Source organism: Brachyhypopomus gauderio, unplaced genomic scaffold, assembly GCF_052324685.1.
Source record: "Brachyhypopomus gauderio isolate BG-103 unplaced genomic scaffold, BGAUD_0.2 sc403, whole genome shotgun sequence".
Classification (NCBI taxonomy): Eukaryota; Metazoa; Chordata; class Actinopteri; order Gymnotiformes; family Hypopomidae; genus Brachyhypopomus; species Brachyhypopomus gauderio.
The window spans coordinates 59,771-69,848 of NW_027507224.1; the positions used below are offsets into that span (position 1 = coordinate 59,771).

The following is a 10,078-nucleotide window of genomic DNA, read 5'->3' on the forward strand; positions in this document are numbered from 1 at the left end:
AGAATGACTTCAGTGCCATGATTAACACACGTATATGTAAAAAGATCTCTAACCCCTATATCTAATATGTTTAATGTATACTAAGAAAGCCTGACATAAATGGAAATCACCAAATTTCCACCACAATTACTTCCTTAACCAAAGAATTCATGCTAAGAATGATTGTCACTTTCTAATAAAAACTACTCTGTCAAGACAGCATATATACTTAAATGAGTGTAACAAACAAATGTGCTTTAAAACAGACAAAAACACAATTTACAGACGTAAATCGATATGAAGTAAAGCTTTATATTATAACATTTCATGCAACACATTATGTTACATATGAAGGTAAGGCATAGGGCAGGATGTAGCTGCCCTCAAAGCAGTGACCGAGAAGCTCCATGATGCCAAGGCTAAAAAGCTATCATCAGTATTAATTCTTCTAGACCCCCCATACTCAAATAGCGGGCTATCTATTTCTGGCCCGCGAGCTGTTTTGAAAAGTTTTTTTTTTTTTTTTTTTGGAATCTTTTTTTTCAATCGCGCTATCCGCTCTTATTTTGAAATCGCAAGACGCTGCCGGGGATTGCCTTTATGGCAACAACAAACACGTAGCAGACGCCCAAATGCGTTCGCCACTCCCCCCCCCCGTAACCCGCCCCTTTAGTGATTGAAAAAATAAAATATGGTCCGCCATCATTTCTATTTGAGTACCCCTGTTCTAGACCTTTCTGCAGCCTTTGACACTGTCAACCACAACATCCTCCTCTCTGTTCTTTCTAGCCTCGGTGTGACTGGCTCTGCTTGGAAATGGTTCCAGTCATATCTTGAAGACCGTTCCTATCAGGTAACATGGAGAGGATCTACATCCAATCCATGTAAACTTTCCACTGGAGTCCCCCAAGGCTCAGTCCTAGGCCCTCTTCTCTTCTCATTATATACTCATTCCCTTGGTGACATTATTTTGTCTCATGGTTTCTGTTATCATTGCTATGCTGATGACACCCAGCTAATTCTTTCCTTCCCTCATTCTGACACCCAGGTCTCTAGGTGTATCTCGGCATGCTTGACAGATATTGCTGCATGGATGACTACTCACCACTTGAAGCTCAACCCTAGCAAAACTGAGCTTTTGTACATTCCAGGAACCCCAAACCCACACAACGACCTCACAGTTTCCTTTGAGAACATCTTGTTAACACCATCAGAAACTGCTCAAAGCCTGGGTGTAACATTCTCAACACATGTTTCAAAGCTGACCAGATCCTGCAGATTTCTCCTCTGCAACATACGAAGAATACGACCCTTCCTTTCACAGGAAGCTACTCAAGTGCTTGTGCAGTCTCTAGTAATATCTAAGCTGGACTACTGCAATTCCCTACTTGCAGGTCTTCCTCTACGGGTCATCAGACCTCTACAACTAATTCAGAATGCTGCAGCACGACTGGTCTTCAATCTACCCAAGTTCTCACATGTGACTCCTCTACTACGTTCTCTTCACTGGCTTCCAGTAGCAGCACGCATCAGATATAAAACCTTGATGCTTGCTTACAAAGCCAAAAATGGACTGGCCCCTCCCTACATGATGTCCATGGTAAAAAGCCGATCTGTACAGCGAACACTTAGAACCTCAAGCTTGGCTCGACTTGAAACTCCATGCTTAAAGTCTCATGGAAGACAAAGCTCCAGACTATTCTCCGTCCTGGCTCCAAGATGGTGGAACAATCTTCCATTAGCTGCTAGGACTGCAGAGTCTATTACTATCTTCAAGCGTAGACTGAAGACTCACCTGTTTGTTGAGTTCTTACCAGAGCACTAATTCAGCTGATACAATTTAAGAACAACGGCAAGTGGTATGTCTGTTTATGGTTATTTGTGCTTCTAGGCAAATGTCTAACTTGCAAAACACTAGGTAATGATACTGACTCCTGTAGTTTAGTAGTAGTCTGACTCAATGGTGTCTTGAATTCTGGCCTATTTGTACTATTTCCTAGGATGTATTCTGTGATCAGAAGCAAAGCACTTTGTAAGTCGCTCTGGATAAGAGCGTCTGCTAAATGCCGTAAATGTAAATGTAAATGTAGCTGGTTTACTGATAAAAACTTTGTTTCTTGTTTTTCTCCTTATTGTGTAATCAATACATGTGAACGTGGTACTACGAGTGGGTGAATATGGAGGTGGGTTCACTACAGAGAGTGAGATGAATACAGGCACAGGAGTTCCAGTTCCAGATGTTTTAATGGTGGATTCCAGCAAAGGCGTAAATTACTGACACTAGTAAATGTAAAGAAAAACTGTACATATAACATATAAAAAGTACTCAAGCCCGCAAAGCCCACTGCTGGGATTGAGAACAATGGGGCGATGCGGAAACCGACATCCCATTCCGGAGGAGCTAAGGAGGAGAGCCCGAGGAAGCAAGGCCGGTGCTAAGCTAAAGGCTAGGCCAGTGGTTCCCAAACTTTTTCTGCCGTGCCCCCCTTTAGTAGATGAGAATATTTTTGCGCCCCCCCTACACCCCCCCCCCCCCATATTGACTAGGGATGTGTTGAAAACTTACAAAAACAATAGGTTCACAACTTTGGTCAAACATGAAAAAAATTAACTGCAAGAAACATTTTAAATGGTTCAAGAATTCTAAATGTAATTTAAAATAAATAAGGAGATGAAATAAGAGAAACAGCAATACATATGCTGCTAGTTTGCAAGCGCAGACATCACGCAGAGCACAAAGCATGTAACGGCCAGAAATATGTGTACTGTCTCTTTAAGGGAGCGAGTTGAGCGTGCGTATGGAATATTGTTTTTTTAGCTTTCCGCCGTAGACCGAGTCAGACCACTGCTCTTTAATTTATTTCTGTAAGTAACGCATTAAATGAGCTTTGGACAACTCACCAGTTCATGTATGAACAGTGAAGTATTGCTGGAGCCCAGGTTTATTTTGGTCAACCAGCAAATAAACGGACTAAGTGGAATACCACCAGCGCGAGTATTAGGGTTGAACTAACTCCGAAAAGCAAGCAATACAAGCATATAATTAGAGTGAATAGATCTGTTTTTATGGATCGGTCACATTGTCCCCGATACCCGATCTAGAATTTTTTCAGATATTAATATCGGAATCGGTGCATCCCTAATATTGACACATGTGCACGTTTTACTTTCAAGCTCCGCGCCCCCCCTGCAATAGCTCCGCGCCCCACCTAGGGGGCGCGCCCCCCACTTTGGGAACCACTGGGCTAGGCTATCCGACAATCGGAGGCGCTACAAACCACCTATTCCCTCCGTTATCATGGGGAATGTGAACTCGCTACCTAATAAGGTTGATGAGCTGTCCGCACTAATCAATCAGCGGATTTACCGTGAGTGCAGCTTGCTTATCTTTACGGAGTCATGGCTAACTGAGCTAATACCGGATGCTAACGTGGACCTGCTTGGCTTCACTGCTGTGAGAGCGGACAGAGACAAAAAATCATGCGGGAAAAGCAAAGGTGGGGGGTTGATCATCTATGTTAACAATCGCTGGTGTCACCCCGGTCATATATCTGTAAAGATAGTCTTATGCTGTTCGGATCTGGAGTTACTAGCTGTTAGCTGCCGGCCCTACTATGTTCCACGAGAATACAGTCATGTGATCGCTCTCTGTGTTTACATTCCACTGAGGGTGGACGCAGCCGCAGCATGTGAGCACATTCACTTAGCGACTGCAAAATTACAGACACAGCACCCTGATGCATTTATCTTAATTTCTGGGGACTTTAATCATGCTACTCTGGACTCTACACTGCCTGCATTTTATCAGAACGTGGACTGTCCAACAAGAAACAACAGGACAATAGACCTCCTATATGCTAATGTAAAAGAGGCATACAGAGTCACAGCCCTGCCCCCCCTGGGGAAGTCGGACCACGTTCTACTACATGCACAGCCTATGTACACCCCCCTCGTTCAAAGGCTGCCTCCAACTACCAGAACCACCAGGAAGTGGACCCCAGAAATGGAAGAAGAGCTGAGGGACTGTTACAGTAACACAGACTGGGATGTTCTTCTCAATTCTCACTGTGAAGACATCGAGACGATGACACACTGTCTGACAGATTATATTAACTTCTGTACAGATGTGGTCTCCCCCATAAAAACCGTACGATGCTACCCCAACAACAAGCCATGGGTCACACAGAAAGTTAAGGCTGCAATCAACACAAAAAAAGCTGCCTTTAGAAACGGGAACCGGGAGGCGATGAGAGCAGCACATCTGGATCTAAAACACTGTGTGAGGGAAGCCAAAGATAGCTACAGGAGGAAGATTGAGCAGAAGCTTGCAGATAACAACATGAGAGAGGTATGGAATGGTCTCAAAAACATCACAGGCCATAACACCAAGACGAGAGCGGGGGAGGGGACTGTGGATAGAGTGAATGAGTTGAACATCTTCTTCAACAGATTTAACCAGGCCACGTCCTCCTCAACCCCCCATTCACTACAGCCATCTCCCCTCTCTTCATTATCACACCCTCCTCCAGATACTGCAGCAGGCAACCCCACCCCCAACTATCCTCCCACCACAGCAACTTCAACTCTGACCTTAACACAACACCTACACAACACAACCACAACACAGACCTCAGCAAACATCACTTCAGACCAAGTCAGGAAACAACTAAGGAAGCTCCACCCCAAAAAAGCGCCTGGACCTGACATGGTATTACCTCGTGTACTGAAGAACTGTGCTGATGAACTGTGTGAACCGCTACAACGTGTCTTCAATCTCAGCCTGCAGCTGGGAAAAGTGCCCACCATATGGAAAACTTCATGTATAGTTCCTGTTCCCAAAAAGAACAGACCCAGTGAACTGAATGATTTTAGACCTGTGGCACTAACATCGCACATTATGAAGACGTTTGAGCGGCTCCTCCTCTGCCTCCTCAGTCCCCAGATACAACATGCTCAGGATGGACTGCAGTTTGCTTACCGGGCAGGTGTTGGCGTGGATGACGCCATCCTCTACCTACTACACAGAGCACATTCACACCTGGACAATAAGAACACAGTGAGGATTCTTTTTCTGGACTTCTCAAGTGCTTTTAACACCATTCAGCCTCTTTTACTCCAGGATAAGCTGAACAGGATGTGTGTGGACCCCTGCCTGGTTGTCTAGATCATCAGCTACCTCACTAACAGGCCACAGTATGTCAAGATGGTGGACATCACGTCTGACACTGTGATCAGCAGCATAGGAGCACCTCAAGGCACGGTGCTGGCCCCTCTTCTCTTCACCCTCTACACTGCTGACTTCTGGTACAACTCTGAGCTGTGTCACATCCAGAAGTTTGCAGATGACACAGCCATCGTCGGGTGTATCAGGGATGACAGGGAGGAGGAGTACAGGAGCCTAGTGAAGGATTTTACAACCTGGTGCAATGCAAACCACCTACAGCTCAACACCACAAAAACCAAAGAGCTGGTCATCGACTTTGGGAAGTCTAGACCCAAGCCACGACCGATCATGGTAGGAGGGGATGAGGTGGAGATGGTTGCATCATACAAGTACCTGGGGTTGTGGCTGAACAATAAACTGGACTGGTCTTGCAATACAGAGCAACTGTGCAAAAAGGGACAGAGCAGGATGTATTTTCTCAGGAAGATTCGGTCCTTCAACATATGCAGAAAACTCCTGCTGACTTTCTACCAGACGGTAGTGGCCAGTGTCCTGTTCTACACCGTGGTCTGCTGGGGGGGCAGTATATCCAAGAAGGACTCTTCCAGGATAGAAAAACTGATCAGGCGGGCAGGATCTGTTGTCGGCACTAGGCTGGACTCTCTGGTGACGGTAGCAGAAAAAAGGACACTGAACAAACTACTGGACATCCTGGATAACACCAGTCACCCATTGCACACGGTCATCATACAACAGAGGAGTCTGTTTAGTGACAGACTACTACTCCCCAGGTGCAGGACTAATAGACTCAAACACTCTTTTGTCCCTCAGGCCATCAAACTATACAACTCCTCTCTGGGAACGAGGGAGAAGGAGTTAATAGGTGGATGTGCCAATGGGTAGACTGAGAATGTTTGGGAATCAGCTGAGCTGATCACCTATAAACTGGGCTATGTGTAATATGATGACACAATTTAATCAATCAGTTCATCCAAATCACAATACCTCATAATGGGCTATGTGCAATTGCATCCTCTTATCCTTTTATACATTGCCGTTTTTTCTTAGTTTATGTTTATTATTATTACTGTTATTATTATTATTATGTTGTGTGCTTAATCTTGTTTTAGTGATATTTTTAAATTGTAATACTACCTTGTTAACATTATGGTACTGTAACGCTGCTACTGGAAAAATACAATTTCCTGAAGGGATCCGTCCCAAGGGATAAATAAAGCTCTATCTATCTATCTATCTATCTATCTAAAGGCTTATAAGCAGCACTTTAAGCAAGCACTGGCAAACAGCAGCCAGTCTAGCCCCTGACTTTCGTGGGCTCAACACAATTACTTCCAATATTCAATAACCAACATTAACCAACCAACCTCTCCCCCCCTTAGCCTCTGAGAGGAAGCCCTCTTATACTAGTAGCCCCTCCCCTTAATTAAGCTGGGGCATACCATTACTACTAGCAGGGGTTACCTATAAACACAAACATAACATACATACATTACATTACTGCAGTAACACAATATATACCTAACATTTTACGTTTAGTGCACTATGACAAGAATAATAATTAATATGTCCATCCATTGTGTACATCTCAGTCCTCAGGTAATCCCAGGACCTGTAACCCCCCTCCCCTCCTTCAGTAGGCCGAGGGCCCTTCGACCACTATAAGGAAGGAGCTGGCTGGGCCGCCAGTCCCCCTGAGAATCCCACATGAAGAGTTAAGTACAGCATTTAGTCCATCACAGGAATGTCTGTAGAGTCTTGGTGATGGGCCAGAGCTACTGGCATCATCACAATACATGATGGGGAATAGGGCAAGAGTGTGGAGACAAAATAAGAAAAAAACCATGATGCCAAAGGGGGAAACTATAATATTGGGAAAGACATATTTACTGATCTGCTTATACCTCAAATATGCTGTTTTAGCAGTATTTTAAAAGAAAGAGTAGAACTTTAAAATGTAATCCTGTGTTTTAGATTTTATTCAGGATGTGTCAGGTCATCAGGACATTTGGACACAGCTGTTTGCGTGTGGCTCCTTCATGGCTCCATTGTTTCATGTTCGGATTTCTCCTGAATACGGACTACAGTGCAGAAAAAAAGGACTTCAGAATAAGCACCATTATGGTCCTGAACAATTTCCTTTTGAACAGAAAGTGTCTTACATTTAGAACTGGAGCACACGACTCTCCATACAAACTGTGCGGCATTATCTGAAATACACCAACAAACAAGAATAAAACAATGTTTTGCCATATACAGTAACATGAATGAACAGGTACTGTCACTGCCTAATTTTGATCTTCTTAACGTGATGATTCATAAGACTCAAATCAGTCCACATGATCCTTATATGATCCAGATGCAGCTGCAAGATGACACATAACTGCAGTAATAATCCAATGAACAAAGAAGTCTAACAAAAATAATAATTTGAGTTTGGCTGTTATCCATGAGTAGGATAAGAAATTAAAAATTGCCAGCTACATAGCATTTGCTATTTCTCAGCTGTTTTACTTATATTCCCCAAGGTGTGAATACAGGAGAGGAGTTAGCAATGTCGGCAATGTAATGTTTTCACAGTCTAACTGTGATATAAATTACTCATTGATAGCATCAATATGCTGCACAATCAGATAAACACAACCGGACATATTTGTTAGATTTAGTTCTACTCCAACATGTGCGTTATTTTATTTGCCGTGTGCCAACACATCATTCATCTATGTTAGTCCCTACTGGTGATGTGGAGGATTAACAGTAATAACACCAATGCATCAGAGGCAAGAACAACAAAAAAAACCCACAGGTTCTGATGTGACAGTTCTTAATGTGCTCACGTTACACTGAAACCTTCACCTCATATGACAATATAGTGAATAAATTAATAAAATAATTTTATTTAAAAAGTGAATAAAATAATACACACCTTACACTTCTCTGTTGGCCCTAAAGGTAATTGTCACGTTGAGGACCCCGGCCCCTCCCTTTTGGGCATGTGTTTACGTCGTCTACGACTCCTAGTCTGCGTCTGTGGATCTCCGTAGGTGCGGTTATGTCTTGTGATCATCCGTCTCACCTGTGGCTCGTCTCGTAATCAAGTGGGACTTATGTGGTTTGTCTACTTAATGTGCGTTCGCGCAGTGTCCTGTGCTCGTCGTTGTCTAAAGTCCACACGTTGCCGTTCTGTTACGTGTTTTACGTGCGATATATGCGCTATCTGTGTGTTCAAATAAAAGTGACGTCTGTCGCCACAGAGGGATCCGTGTCTCATCCTTCACGCCGCACCGAACGTCACAGTAATCTCAGTACATAAATCATTTTAGTCATTGCTGCATCAGGAGTGATGTCATATCCAGGAATCACATCCTTCAGAATCTGGTATGGCAGACACATATATTTTGTCACAAGGCTATGTGCATATTTTCAGCTGTCCTTTGTTTCTGTGGTTCATTTGGTTTGTTATTTAATCCCTGTCTTTCTAGTATTCCTTTGCGGGTCAATGTCGGTACACTTTGCGGTACACACTTTTTTGTACATATTGAACTCTGTTCAATATATTCATGTTTATCACGCATAGAGTTTCTCTCTCTGTTCATGTTGTTTGTTAGTTTAGCTTCACTCTTTATGTTCCTGAATTTAGCCAATCGTGTTACTGTTTAGCCCCTGTTCATGGTTTGTGTGTTTGTTGGGTTTATCAGTCTTGTTTAGTCAACCTGTTGATGTTTGGCCCTGTTCATCCTATACAGTGGGGAAAATAAGTATTTAGTCAGTCACCAATTGTGCAAGTTCTCCCACTTAAAAAGATGAGAGAGGCCGGTAATTGACATCATAGGTAGACCTCAACTATGAGAAAATCATTTTGTCTGACTTTTAAAGAATTTATTTGCAAATAATGGTGGAAAATAAGTATTTGGTCAATAACAAAAGTTCATCTCAATACTTTGTTGTATATCCTCTGTTGGCAATGACAGAGGTCAAACGTTTTCTGTAAGTCTTCACAAGGTTGGCACACACTGTTGCTGGTATGTTGGCCCATTCCTCTATGCAGATCTCCTCTAGAGCAGTGATGTTTTGGGGCTGTCGGCGGGCAACACGGACTTTTAACTCCCTCCAAAGGTTTTCGATGGGGTTGAGATCGGGAGACTGGCTAGGCCACTCCAGGACTTTGAAATGTTTCTTACGAAGCCACTCCTTTGTTGCCCTGGCAGTGTGCTTGGGATCATGTCATGCTGAAAGACCCAGCCACGTTTCATCTTCATTGCCCTTGCTGATGGAAGGAGGTTTGCACCCAAAATCTCACAATACATGGCCCCATTCATTCTTTCATGTACACAGACCAGTCGTCCTGGTCCCTTTGCAGAGAAACAGTCCCAAAGCATGATGTTGCCACCCCCATGCTTCACAGTTGGTATGGTGTTCTTTGGATGCAACTCAGCATTCACTGTCCTCCAAACACGACGAGTTGTGTTTTTACCAAATAGTTCAACTTTGGTTTCATCTGACCATATGACATTCTCCCAATACTCTTCTGGAACATCCAAATGCTCTCTAGCAAACTTCAGACGTGCCTGGATATGGACTGGCTTAAGCAGGGGGACACGTCTGGCACTGCAAGATCTGAGTCCCTGGCGTCGTAGTGTGTTGCTGATGGTAGCCTTTGTAACATTGGTCCCAGCTTTCTGCAGGTCATTCACTAGATCCCCCCTTGTGGTTCTGGGATTTTTCCTCACCGTTCTTGTGATCATTTTGACCCCACGGGCTGAGATCAGTCTATTGCAGATTCAGTCTTCCCAGCCTGGTGCAGGTCTACAGTTCGGTTTCTGGTGTCCTCCGACAGCTCTTTCGTCTTCACCATAGTGGAGTTTGGAGTGTGACTGTTTGAGGTTGTGGGCAGGTGTCTTTTATACTGTTAACAAC

The 10,078-nt window shown here is 43.7% G+C and overlaps 1 long non-coding RNA gene across 1 annotated transcript; it reads right to left on the reverse strand.

Moving 5' to 3' along the window:
• Positions 1–7,155: 7,155 nt before the first annotated feature.
• Positions 7,156–8,165, reverse strand: LOC143505611 (uncharacterized). The gene is made up of 3 exons (XR_013127902.1): positions 8,088–8,165; positions 7,324–7,371; positions 7,156–7,242 (listed from the first exon to the last, which is right to left on the reverse strand). It is a non-coding gene; the product is annotated as an uncharacterized LOC143505611 (long non-coding RNA).
• Between the last annotated feature and the right edge of the window lie 1,913 nt (positions 8,166–10,078).